The following is a 14240-nucleotide window of genomic DNA, read 5'->3' on the forward strand; positions in this document are numbered from 1 at the left end:
AAGGGGTGGGGCAAAGGGAAGCGAACACATGTTTTTATGAGCTTTCTAAATCATCTGCTAGATATAAAGTGATCCATTTGCACTTAATGTGAAATACTGGCCTTAATTCACAATTGGGATGAGGAGAGAGAAGGAAAGCACAATGAGGTAGTCACCTATTATTTATCATGCTATCAAGCCCTGTAATTAAATGAAATTATGGAGACTGAAGATAGAGAAATTATACACTTTTAGTAAATAAGTACGATGTGACACAGAGGGGAAAAACTAGTTTTTCTGAGTTAGAACATGTGTCCAAAATGTTGAGTTTTGTGTACTAGATGTAATAATTATTTAAGAATTGAAAGAAAACTCATTTATTTTGTACAAAGCTAGTGGTTGAATACACATTCAGAGTATCATGATGATTTCTGGGTGAAATCCTCCTGTTACAGAAAAATATCGAACAAATTAGATAACCTTTTACTTTTAGATGGCTTTGACTGTTACAAAGCTCTGTTTTTAATTTCTTTGAGACAGTGTCTCACTCTGTCACCCAGGCTGAAGTGCAGCGGCACAGTCACGGCTCACTGCAGCCTCAGCCTCCTGGGCTCTCAAGTGATTGAGTAGGTGGAACCACAGGCATGTGGTGCTACGCCTGGTTAATTTTTAAATTTTTTGTGTATAGAGTTGGAGTCTTACTATCTTGCATAGACTGGTCTCAAACTCTTGGACTCAAGTGATCCTTCTCCCTTGCCCAGCGCGAAGCTCATTTTTAATGGTGAGATAAACTTTTACCTTTCTATAATTACATGACAATACTCTTAATTTGTTCCTGAGGATCTAGGATGCAGGTGCCACTGGGGATAATTTGTAATATGTCACTTTGCTAAAAAGGTGGAAATACATTTGTGTCTTATGCTAATATATAGGCTGCTTCAGGGTTCTACTTTCAGGTGTTTTTGAGACTGTTGATATTAAGCGTCATGGCTATTTAGTTGCTGTAAAACTACGGACGCCATTTAACTGATTTGTGATATAGGTAAACACATATTTGAGGAAAAGTTAAGATATTTTGTATTTTAATGAAATAAAATAACCTTTGTCTGAAGATTCAGTTGTCATATTAATGTATGCAAATAAAATCAGAGTTTTAGTAGCCACTGTGCCTCTAAAGGTTATATTCTTTTAATTAGAATCAAGCAATTAATTCTAAAAATGTCTCTATATTTTTCTAGAAGCATTGCCCTTCTTTACCCAAGGCTCTATATATCTTCCCATTTTATGTTTTAACATGCAAAATAATTAAAACGTATGCTTTGCTTCTTACTGGAATTAATTGCCCCTCTTTTAGCATAGGTGGATTTAATGTAGCTCTTTGGAATCGTGTGGCTTTCTAATCTGTATGCACTTGTTGATAGGTCATGTTAGAAGACACTGAGTTTTTGTTATCATGTTGACACCTTAAATCCCACACTGCTGTTTTACATAAGTGAAATTAGCAATAGCCAATGTACCTTCTAGCATAAACTTGTATTTTTGAAAGAGTTAATAAAGATAATAAAACTTTCAAAATATTACCCAAAATTTTAGTTCTCCTATGTTAATAAGTAGAATTAAGCTAAAATTCAATTTCAAATCAACACAACACTGAATGCCTTCTGATTGTATGTTTTTTTTGTTTGTTTGTTTCTTATTTAATTGAAAATACTCAAAGTGTGGGGTTTAAAATGACTGCTTTAACATGCTGGGTTACTTAATGCTATTACTTCACTCCTTCCTTTTGTCTTTCATGCTCGAAACACTATTATAAACATTACTCATAAGTGATTTTAATCACTGTTTTAGTCCTTCAGTTTTATATTCAGTCAATAAACACTTATTGAGTACCTACGGCATGTTAAGCACTAGATGAATACTCCCCTAAGAAGCTATCAACTCACTCTCCTGTAGCACCTTTGAAATAGGAGCCAGGTTTCAGCTTTTGTCAAAGCCACTGCTTGCAACAAGTTAAGATTTGCTTTAGTGTAGTGCTTCTCAAATTTTAATGTGCTCGGGAATCATCAGGGGATTTAATTAATGTCAGATTTATATTCAGTAGGTCTGCGGTGGGACCTGAGATTTTGCATTTCTCATAAGCTCTGGGTTGATGCAGATGCTGTTGGCCTGGGGACCACACTTTGAGGAGCAGGGCTTTAAAGATGTGATTTCTTTGAATAGGTTTGTATGTCCACCCATACAATGGAGGCATTTGCTTTTGCAAATAAAGATGAATTTTTATAGAACCTACACACATTAGTTTTGTAATTATGGATTTGTCTTCTTTGCTTTTATGGTATTTATCACATTATAATATCATTAATTGCATGCGTCTCCTTTGCTATATTTAACTTTCTTGAAAACTGGCACTAAATTCTATTTACTTTTTGTTTCTATCACCTATGGATAGTGTTTACTGCTCAATAAATCATTGATGTATATATGCAGAAATTGTTAACACTGTTGATTCTTACACTTAGTTCCCTTTTCCTACTTCCTAAGGGTTAGAAAGAGGCTTTTGCTGACATGTTGCTTTTGGGTTCATTTTTCTACTTTGATCTAAATTCAGCTCACCTTTCCAAGGAGTGAAATGTTCAAAGTTGAGCAAAACCAGTGTCAGTTTTAATGCGAAGTAAAGAGATTGGCAGGATTTTGAAAAAGGGGCAAAGGGAAACAGAAAGTCTTGTGTCCCAGGAAAGATAATCTTTGAAGTGGAGGAGTTGTTAAAATTTCCAAGTGTCTGGAGGGAAGTGACCAAAATCAGAGACCGAAGTGAGTGGAAGTTGGGCCAAGTGTGGTGTGTACTAGATGTATTAGAGAGCAGTGTCCAGGGTCTTCTTGAAAAATAGGACAATGGAGAGACCATAAACAGTGCTGAATGAGGTGACCTCTGCCTTATTTTCCAGTCCCTGAATTATGGTGTTGCCAGTGATATGGTGGTCAGCATGGTGGGAGCTATAAAAACCATGGAGATGGGGATATAGGTTTCTACATGACCCCTGAATTTTCAGAGCTGCAGACACATCCTCTCACCACCCCACCAATGGCCCTCTTAACTTTCTTATTAGAATTTATGACAGTAGTCGAGGAGTAATTTCAGCTTCTTAGTAAGAGTGGTGGTAATAGTGAGAAATGTTTCTGCACTATTTCAGTGACTAGATAGAATTATTATAATGTGGTAAGATGTGTGTGTGTGTGTGTGTGTGTGTATGTGTGTAAATATTTAGGAGCCAGAAATAAATGTATTGTTTGTAAGGCACAGAATGAATTAAGTTAAGAAAAATATCAACTTGTCAGAATTATGGCTTTGCTCTTATAGTCGTTTTTCTCTTGAAAATGTCATAACAATGTTAGTAATTATACTTAGATCTTATTAGGTGCAAGTGTTTTTTTCTTATGGCTTTACATATATTAACACATTTTATCCCTTTGACAGAAATACTATTATCACCATTTTATAGATAAGGTAACAAAGGCATAGCTTGTTTGAGTAATTTTCTTAAGGTACCATAACATTAAGTGGTGGAGCTGGGTTTTAAAACCAGGCAGCTTTTGTTCTAGGGTCCGTGCTTTTAATTACTACACACCACTACCTACCGCATTAATGATTGTTTCTCATAAACTTCCAGAGGGAGAAATATACAACTAAAGTTGACTTATATAAATAGAATTGAGAAGATAATAAAATTCTCATTGTAGCTGTGTTAACAAATAGGAGCTGAAAAGTTCAGGCTCACGGGATTAGGATTTATACCTCTAGAAGACATTCCAAGTGATAATACATTCTATTTTTGTGTGTGTGCCTAACAGTATATCCTATATGTCAATTGAAAACCAGTTGCTAAGAAAAGCCACGTAAATGTATATCTATATTTATATAGGACATTCCATGATGATTCTCTTAATATTCTTAAAGACAATATGAAAAAATGAGTAGCCTGTCTTGTCCATAACTAATTGAACAGATAGCTGAAGAGTATTTAGTAATAGATTAATGTAAACTCTATGAAGATCTCTAAAATTTGGACCCCCCACTTGGCTTTCTTTTGTTCAGCAGTTCGATCCATGGTTAGAATGGTGAAAGAAGAAATGCTTAGCACTTTGCAGGTAATGCAAAGCTGGAAAGGGTGGCTAATAGTTTAGATGATAGCTACTTGCCTTAAAAAAAAAAATCTTTGTAGATTGGAACTACAGGCTGAAACTAATAAAATGAAATTTTACTGGGCTATTGTAAATTCTTGTTTATTGCACATTTATAGGATAGGCAAATTTATGGCAAAATTCCTGTGGTTTTATTTGACTCCCTGCTCAATATGAGTCAATGTGGTGTTAACAGATGCTTAAAAAAGTTAATGCATTCTTAAACTGCATTAATAGAGGGAGAGAGTCGAGTTCAAGGATGGTAATAGTTTCACTATAATCTGAACTGCTCAGACCGTGTCTTGAATATTATGTTCAGTTCTGTAGGCTACATTTTAAGAGTTGCTGAAAAGGTGGATTGCACCTGGAGGGTGACTGGAATGTTGAAAAGATTGGAAACCATGGTGTTTAAGAAATTGGGCACATCTAACCTGGAGAAGAAAATAATAAGATCTTATAAAAGTTCACATTTTAAAATGCTTTCTCTTTCTTGAAGAGAGGTAGTAAGGTATAATTCTAGAGAAGTAGATCCAATAGGTTAGAAGTTAAAGTATTAGATATATTTTAAGTTATGGACTGAGAAAAGATAGAAAAAGACTATTTGAAAGGGTACATGGGGTAATGCAGAGTAAGTGACCATTTCTACTTTTTGTTACAATATAGTTTATTTTAAATAGTAGTTTGTATGAAGAACATAATAATGCTCAACTTAAGGCTGCCAGACAATTTGGAAGCATTGACAAAAAATAAAAGTTATCTTCCACCTTACAATCCCTGGTCCATCAATCACCAAATTGCTGACATAAGCACTGTTAACATCTTTTATGCATTTTCCTAGAAATTGTCTGTGAATATATAAGATGGCAAAGACACATGGACAAACAAATGTATATACGTATGTAAGTGTGCAAGTCATTTTTAACACTAAAGGAATACTGTACATGGTTTTCTGGTGCCTGCATTTTGAACATACCTTTTCATATCAATGAAATGAAATCAGTCTTACTTGTAACTTGTTTAGGATTTCTCCACTACCTAGAAACATATTAATATACATTTAAGTGTTTTTATTTTACATCAGTTATTATAAGCTTGACTATAATAACCTCTCTTGTATGTCTATCATTTGTTTACTTAGGCCTAATTGCCAAAAGTGAAGCTTCTAGGTATAAATGTTTTAAGAATCTTGATGATATCTTTTAATTAATATCAAAAAAGATTATAGATTGATACTTTTCTCAATGATGTATAAATAATTCCACCACCTCTACTTGATCAACACTGAGTTTTATCAATACTTTCAGTGATTTCCAATCTGATGGGTAAAATAAAATTTTCTGTTTTGATTTCTATAAATGGCAAATTTAAACTTAATTTTGTGTATTTAGTATTTGTGTTTGTTCTTTCATGAATTCCTGTTCATGTTTTTTGTTTATATTTTAATGGATTGTCCTGTGTTCCAAACCATTCAGTGTATTTTTTTCATTAAGAATTCTAAATTTTTTCTAAGTGATACATAATTTTTCTCTTCTAATATTTGACTTTTAATTCATATGCAGTTGTTGTACTAGTGGTCCCCACTATCAATTTTGTATTGATTTTGATTACCAGCAAAATGAGAAGAAAAGACAAAAATAATATTTAATTAAGGAAACCAACTGATTAAGAAAGTACAAAGTTCTTTCTCATTTGTCAATAATATCCACTTTTTTGGGTATCAAAATATATTTAAAAAGGAAACATTACATCTCATAAAAATAATTTCAATTTTAAATAAATTGAAATAAGGAAACAACAAAATTCCTTGAAAATTATTCTAGATACAAAGAAGAGCTTCACTGCCCAGTGCGGTGACTCACGCCTGTAATTCTAGCACTTTGGGAGGCTGAGTCGGGCGGATCACGAAGTCAGCAGTTTGAGACCAGCCTGACCAACATAGTGAAATCCCATCTTTCCTAGAAATACAAAAATTAGCTGGCTGTGGTGGTGCATGCCTGTAATCCCAGGTACTCGGGGGGCTGAGGCAGGAGAATTGCTTGAACCCAGGAAGCAGAGGTTGCAGTGAGCCAAGATCGCGCCATTGCACTCCAGCCTGGGTGGCAGAGGGAGACTTCGTCTAAAAATAAAAACCAAAAACCAAAACACAAACAAATGAAGAGCCTTATTAAAGGACATCTGTAAGTTGTTCTGAAACGTAAAACAATTACCACTACCGTGTTCATTAAACATTATTTTGAGATTTAATTTAAAATCACAGCTTTGACCAGGTATCAAATAAAAACCCAAAGTATGTGAGTTGATTTTTTTTTTCTTCCCAACTTTTATTTTAGGTTCGGGGGTATATGGGCAAGTTTCTAACATGGGTAAATTGCATGTCGCTGTGGTTTGATGTACAGATTATTTCATCACTAAGGTAGTGAGCTAATTTCCATTCCCACTAGCAGTGTATAAGTGTTCCCGTTTCTCTGCAACCTCACTGGCATCTGTTATTTTTTGACTTTTTAATAAGAGCCATTCTGACTGATGTGAGATGGTCTTATTGTGGTTTTGATTTCATTTATCTAATGATTAGTGATATGGAGCATTTTTTTCATATGCTTGTTGGACACATTTATGCCTTTTTTGAGAAGACACATGGGCATGTGTCCATTGCCCATTTTTCAGTGAGGTTGTTTGTTTTGCTTGTTAATTTGTTTAAATTCCTTACAGATTCTGGACATTAGACCTTTATTGGATGCATAGTTGACAAAAATTTTCTCCCATTCTGTAAGTTGTCTGTTTATTCTGTTGATAGTTTCCTTTAGTGTGCAGAAGTTCTTTAGTTTAATAAGGTCCCACTTGTCAACTTTTGCTTTGTTGCATTTTGAGGACTTAGTCATAAATTATTTCCCAAGGCTAGTGTTCAAAATGATGTTTCCTATTTTATTGTATGGTTTTTGGTATCTCAATTTTATTCAGTTCAACTCTAGTTTTGGTTGTTTCTTTTGCTAGATTTGGAGTTAATTTACTCTTGTTTTTATGAACATCTATATGCATACAAACTAGAAAACATAGAAGAAATGGGTTTTCTTCTGGAAAGATACTATATCCTAAGATTGAAATCAGGGAGGGAAAGAAACCCTGAAGAGACCAGTAACAAGTTCCAAAATTAAATCAGTAATTAAAAGCCTACCACCAAAAAAAAAGCTCACAGTCCTCGAACATTCTTATAATTTGAGGTCTTACATGTAAATCTTTAATCACTGTTGAGTTAATTTTTGTACATGGTTAAAAATAGGGGTCCAGTTTTGTTCTGCACATGACTAGCCAGCTATCTCAGTACCATTTATTGAATAGGGAGTCTTTTTCCCATTGCTTATTTTTGTCAACTTTGTTGACGATAAGATGGCAGTAGGTGTTTGGCTTTATTTTGGTAACACGATGTCTCCCTCTTTGTTCTTTTTACTTAGGATTGCCTTGGGTATTCACGCAGTTTTTGTTCTACATGAATTTTAGAATTGTTTTTTCTAATTCCGTGAAAAAATGTTATTGATAATTTTATAGACATTGCATTGAATCTGTAAATTGCTTTGGGCAGTATGGTCATTTAAAAAATATTGATTTCTTTCTATCCATGAGCATGGAATATTTTCCCATTTCTTTATGTTGCCTTTTATTTCTTTCAGCAGTGTTTTATAATTCTCATTGTAGAGATTTTTCACCTCCATAGTTAGCTGTATTCCCAGGTATTTTATTCTTTTTGTGGCTATTGTGAATAGGATTGCACCCTTGATTTGCTCTCAGTTTGGACATTATTGGTGTATAGAAATGCTACTGATTTTTATACATCAATTCATATACTGAAATTTTGCTGAAGATGTTTATCAGATCTAGGAGACTTTGGGGAGACTATAGGGTTTCCTAGGTATAAAATCATATCATCTGTGAAGAGAGAGAGTTTGACTTTCAGTCTTTATTTGAATGCCTTTTACTTCTTTCTCCTGCCTGATTGCTCTAGCTAGGACTTCCAGAACTAGGCTAAATGGGAGTGGTAAGAGTGGGCATCCTTATCTTGTTTTAGTTCTCTAGGGGAATGCTTCAAGCTTTTGCCCAATCTAGATGATGTTGGCTGTGGGTTTATCATAGGCGCCTCTTATTATTTAGAGGTGTATATCACTTCAATACCTGGTTTGTTGGAAGTTTCTAACATGAAGGTTGTTGAATTTTATTGAAAGCCTTTTCCACATCTATTGAGATAATCATGTGGTTTTTGTTTTTAGTTCTGCTTATGTGAGGAATCACATTTATTGATTTGTGTATGTTAACCAACCTTACACTCCAGGAATAAAGACTACTTTATCATGGTGAATTCGCTTTTTCATGTACTGCTGGATTTGGTTTGGTAGTATTTTGTTGAAGATTTTTGCATGTATATTCATCAGGAATATTGGCCTAAAGTTTTCTTTTTTACTGTTTCTCCGCTAGATTTGAGTATTAGAATGATGCTGTTCTCATAGAATGAGCTAGGCAGGAGTCCTTCCTCCTTGATTTACTGAACTATTTTCAGCAGGATTAGTACCAGCTCTTCTTTGTTTGTTGAATTTGGCTATGAATCTATCTGGTCCAGAGCTTTTTTGGTGATAGGCTTTTAACTACTGATTTAATGTTGGAACTTGTTATTGGTCTCTTCAGAGTTTCTCTTTCTTCCTGGTTCAATCTTAGGACATAGTATGTTTCCAGAAGAAAACCCATTTCTTTTATGTTTTCTAGTTTGTGTGCATATAGGTGTTCATAAAAACAGGAGTAAACCAACTCCAAATTTAGCAAAAGAAAAGAAACGACCAAAACTAGAGTTGAACTGAGTAAAATTAAGATGCCAAAAACCATACAATTAAAAATCAATGAAACCAAAAGTCTGTTCTTTGAAAGAATAAATAAGATTGATAGACCACTAGCTGGACTAACAAAGAATAAAAGAGAAGACCCAAATAAACATAATCAAAAATGACAAAGGAGATATTACTACCGATGCCACAGTTGATTTTTATTGTTTGTTTAAAATGTATGCTAGTGATTTTTCATTAATGGAGTGTGTGGTGTGTGTGTGTGTGTGTGTGTGTGTGTGTGTGTGGTTTAGCTTAAGTATGTAAATTGCCATTTTTTTGACCAGTTTTTTATGTACCTTTCAGTTAATACTTACTGGGTTTTAGAACATCAAGGCACACTGTGTCATTCTTTGTGTGCTGCCTGCTAGCTAATTTATGTACCTGACATTTCTGGTGGATTGTGGCCAAAGAATGAGTAAACTGCAAACATTCCATTAAACTGTTAAGGAATAGAATGGTGCCAATGGGAGCAATCTATTTTCCTTTATACTTGTATGCTAATAAAAAGATATATCAAGGACCTCAATAATTAACATTACTTTGTGACTTTTTTAAAAAATCAATTTTTATTAAAGTTGAATTCTCACTATTTGTCAGCTTATGTATTAGTAGTTGAATAACCAGTATGATAATAATGTACTATCATTAAAAAGTACATGAAATGTAAACATATGAAGTACAGTGAGAATTTAATCTCTCCTTTCACCGAGTTTAGGACAAAAGGAAATGTCTCTCAAATATCAGGCTATAAACATTACATAGAAAAGTCTGGCAAATACCGAAATTGAATTCTGGGTGTAGTTTTGGGAGTTTGGATACAGACTGTTAAAACTTTCATAGAGAAATATAAAGAATAAAACCAAACATTACTTTTGCTGCAAGTGTTTATTCAGAAACTAAAATTTGGACATTACCAATTGCTCATTTTCTCTTTTTGTGAGCTCCAGTTATGGATCTAGTCCCAAAGACTAACTTGCCTAACTTTTCTGCCTAACTTTTTACTGCCTAACTTTTCGGATAGTGCACAACTACTTTCTACCTTCACTAACAATAATTAAATACAAATTTAAAATGCAAGGAAGCAACATTCTTCAGTTATCAGCTTGGAAATTTTCAAAACATCTCATGACACCAGATTCTGGTAGGTTATAGGGAAGCTAGAACTTTGTACAAATTAATACAGCTATAAATTGATACAACCATTTTGAAAAGCCATCTAGAAAAATTATCAAAATTCAAAATATGTATATCCCTGCAACAACAATAAGAAGAATTTATTTTATAAAAACCACTTTATATAGCCATGCAATGATAGATGTGTAAGAATATTTAGCACAGTATTGCTAGAAATAGTAGGGTTTTTATTTCAAATAATGGGTATTAAAAATATTAACAAAAGTGACTATTATATGGGTCATTTTCAGTTTTTTCTTTATATTTTCTATACTGTCTAGAGGTTTTATAATGAGTATATGTAACTTTAACTTAAAGACATAATAATAATATTTGATTTAACAATAAAAAAGCAAAGTATAATATAGAAAGCATGTTACTTAATTTATAATAAAAAATAATATAGAAAACCATAACATAGGAATTAAAGTGGTTTTGTGTACAGAAATTGAGTCTTTTTAAGCTAAAGTTCTATATCTTTGGCTCCTGAGCAGCTAATACTATTTTATAAAATGACATAATTTTTTAGCAGGCAAGATTCTTGGACTGCCACTACTTGGAATAAAGAGAATGGGGCACTTAGCAGGAAATGTGACAGAAACAATGCTTGTATATGTTGTCCTAGAATTTACATAACCAAGACATCTCCCAGGCTAATTTGGAACCTGATAAATAACTCAAAGAACAAAGCTGGAGGCATCATGCTACCTGGCTTCAAATTATACTACAAGGCTACAGTAACCAAAGCAGCGTGGTACTGGTACCAAAACAGAGATATAGACCAAGGAACAGAACAGAGCCCTCAGAAATAATACCACACATATACAGCCATCTGATCTTTGACAAATCTGACAAAAACAAGAAATGGGGAAAGGATTCCTTATTTAATAAATGGTGCTGGGAAAATTGGCTAGCCATAAGTGGAAAGCTGAAACTGGATCCTTTCGTTACTCCTTATACAAAAATTAATTCAAGATGGATTAGAGACTTAAATGTCAGACCTAAACCCATAAAAACCCTAGAAGAAAACCTAGGTAATACCATTCAGGACATAGGCATGGGCAAGGACTTCATGTCTAAAACACCAAAAGCAATGGCAACAAAAGGCAAAATTGACAAATGGGATCTCATTAAACTAAAGAGCTTCTGCACAGCAAAAGAAACTACCATCAGAGTGAACCGGCAACCTACAGAATGAGAGAAAATTGTTGCAATCTACTCATCTGACAAAGGGCTAATATCCAGAACCTATAAAGAACTCAATCAAATTTACAAGAAAAAAACAAAACCCCATCAAAAAGTGGGCAAAGGATATGAACAGACACTTCTCAAAAGAAGACATTCATACAGCCAACAGACACATGAAGAAATGTTCATCATCACTCGCCATCAGAGAAATGCAAATCAAAACCATAGTGAGATACCATCTCACACCAGTTAGAATGGCAATCATCAAAAAGTCAGGAAACAACAGGTGCTGGAGAGGATGTGGAGAAATAGAAACACTTTTACACTGTTGGTGGGACTGTAAACTAGTTCAACCATTGTGGAAAACAGTGTGGTGATTCCTCAAGGGTCTAGAACTAGAAATACCATTTGACCCAGTCATCCCATTACTGGGGATATACCCAGAGGATTATAAGTCATGCTGCTATAAAGACACATGCACACGTATGTTTATTGCGGCACTATTCACAGTAGCAAAGACTTGGAATCAACCTAAATGTCCATCAGTGACAGACTGGATTAAGAAAATGTGGCATATATATATATACCATGGAATACTATGCAGCCATAAAAAAGGATGAGTTCATGTCCTTTGTAGGGACATGGATGCAGCTGGAAACCATCATTCTCAGCAAACTATCACAAGAACAGAAAACCAAATACCGCATGTTCTTACTCATAGGTGGGAATTGAACAATGAGATCACTTGGACACAGGAAGGGGAGCATCACACACCAGGTCCTATTGTGGGGAGCGGGGAGGGGAGAGGGATAGCATTAGGAGATATACCTAATGTAAATGACGAGTTAATGGGTGCAGCACACCAACGTGGCACGTGTATACATATGTAACAAACTTGCATGTTGTGCACGTGTATCCTAGAACTTAAAGTATAATTAAAAAAAAAAAAAGAAAGGAAAGAAAGAAGCAGTTGCTGAAGTTACAGAAGAAGTTACTGAAACAAGGTTGACTGAAGAAATAATGGGATAGACCAACACAGAGATGGTCCAGGATGCAAGTGGAAGAGGAGCCTCTCCCTAGTTCTGAAGCACTGTTTGATATTAGAATCTCACACTATTACAATTAGTGATAGCGTTCACATTGGATATAATATTTATTTATTTATAGACAGGGTCTCACTGTGTTGCTGTGTTGCAGAGGCTGGACTGCAGTGGTGGGATTATAGCTCACTATAAATTTAAACTCCTGGGCCCCAGTGATCCTCCTGCCTCAGCCTCCTGTGTAGATAGCCAGAACTATAGGTGCACACTACCACACCAAGTTAATTTTTGCTAGAGATGTGATCTTGCCATGTTGCACAGGCTGGTCTTGATCCCCAGGCCTCAAGTGATTCTCTCACCTTGGCCTCCCAAAACTCTAGGAATATAGGCATGAGCCACCCTTCCTGCATTGGATAGAATCCATAAAATATCAGTCTTAGTTTTAAGGCATTCACTAATTTTTACTTTGCTGAGTTGAGAGTATTGAATATAATTGTAGGAACTTACTAGGAAAAACAATCATATATTATTCTAATTTAGAAAGTTACATGTTTGTTGAATATAAACCGATTTAGGATATTCTTAAATCAATTAGGGAATTATTGGGCTAACATCGCAGCTTTGTTGTTTAATTTATATTGGGTTGAATTTTCTAGTATTTCCAGAAGTGGTTCCCCCCAGCCCCAAATAAAAATGTCAGACTACAAATCTTATCTTTTTTTCTTAAACATTTATATTATTTAATCAAAAATACTAACATTCCTCAAATAGATACACATATGGATTATATGTAGATATATGTACAGATACAGAAATAGATGTTAATATAGATTTGGATGTAGATATAGATATATGTGTGTGTACATGTTTGTGTATACAGTCAATCCTCATTATTTGAGATTCCCTCTACTAGCTAAAATGTATTTGTAATCCCCGAATCCATACCCATGTGTTTCTGTGTTCATGTGTGCACATTTTGTGCAGAGCAGTAAAGTACTTGAGTCACCCGAAGCACACTTTCCCAGTTGAGGTAGGACCCTCAGCCTTCTTGTCCCAGCTTTCATACTGTAAACAAGTGTCCTTTTCATGGTCAGTCTATTTAGTGCAGCATTTTTCACATTTTTGTGCTTTTTGTTGGTGATTTCGTTGTTTAAAATGTCACTCAATTACAGTGCTAAAGAGCTCTCCATTTTTCCTAAGTGCAAGAAGGCTGTGAATTGCTTTATGGAAAAAAAAATACAAGTATTAGGTATGTTTTGTTTAGGCATAAGGTATAGTGCCATTAGTTTGAAAAAGACTCTATGACCAAACTTTAGTCAGCTGAATATGAGCCTTCTTTCTGATTAGACCCCAATATTGGCCCCATCTCATCTTTGGCCTGCCCAGTCCAGTCTTAGCAAATAATTCTGCTAAGTCAGTTTAGGGAGAATTTCTGCACCCTTGATATCTATCTGATCAGGTTCCTGTCTCCCACCTGTAATGAGTAACTCCTTGGCCTATCTTTAATCTTTAATTTAATCTTTAATCTAGAATCTTGTTAGGCCAATTTAGCAAAAATCCCCCTACTCTCTTAGTTTCCTCTTAGCAATTTTTCATTCACTGACCCTCTTCCACTCCTCCTTGCCGATAAATCACCACTTGTCCTTGCTATATTTGGCACTGAGCCTTATCTCTCTTCCCTATTGCAATGCCCGTTCTGTGATATCTTGAATAAAGTCTTCCTTACCATTTTAACAAGTTTCAGATAATATTTTTTAACATAGCTATGAGTTCAATGTTAATGTTTTAATAATATATATTAAGTATAATGTATTTA

At 34.6% G+C, this 14240-nt stretch overlaps 1 long non-coding RNA gene across 1 annotated transcript in view; it reads left to right on the forward strand.

The window, feature by feature from the left end:
- The first annotated feature begins 691 nt into the window (after positions 1–691).
- The window catches only part of LOC102125089 (uncharacterized), a 145068-nt gene continuing 131519 nt past the window's right edge, over positions 692–14240 (forward strand). Inside the window, exon 1 of the long non-coding RNA XR_010586384.2 lies at positions 692–760. This is a non-coding gene — a long non-coding RNA (uncharacterized lncRNA). The remainder of the gene's footprint in view (positions 761–14240) is intronic.

This window comes from Macaca fascicularis, chromosome 4 (assembly GCF_037993035.2).
Source record: "Macaca fascicularis isolate 582-1 chromosome 4, T2T-MFA8v1.1".
In the NCBI taxonomy this organism is placed as follows: Eukaryota; Metazoa; Chordata; class Mammalia; order Primates; family Cercopithecidae; genus Macaca; species Macaca fascicularis.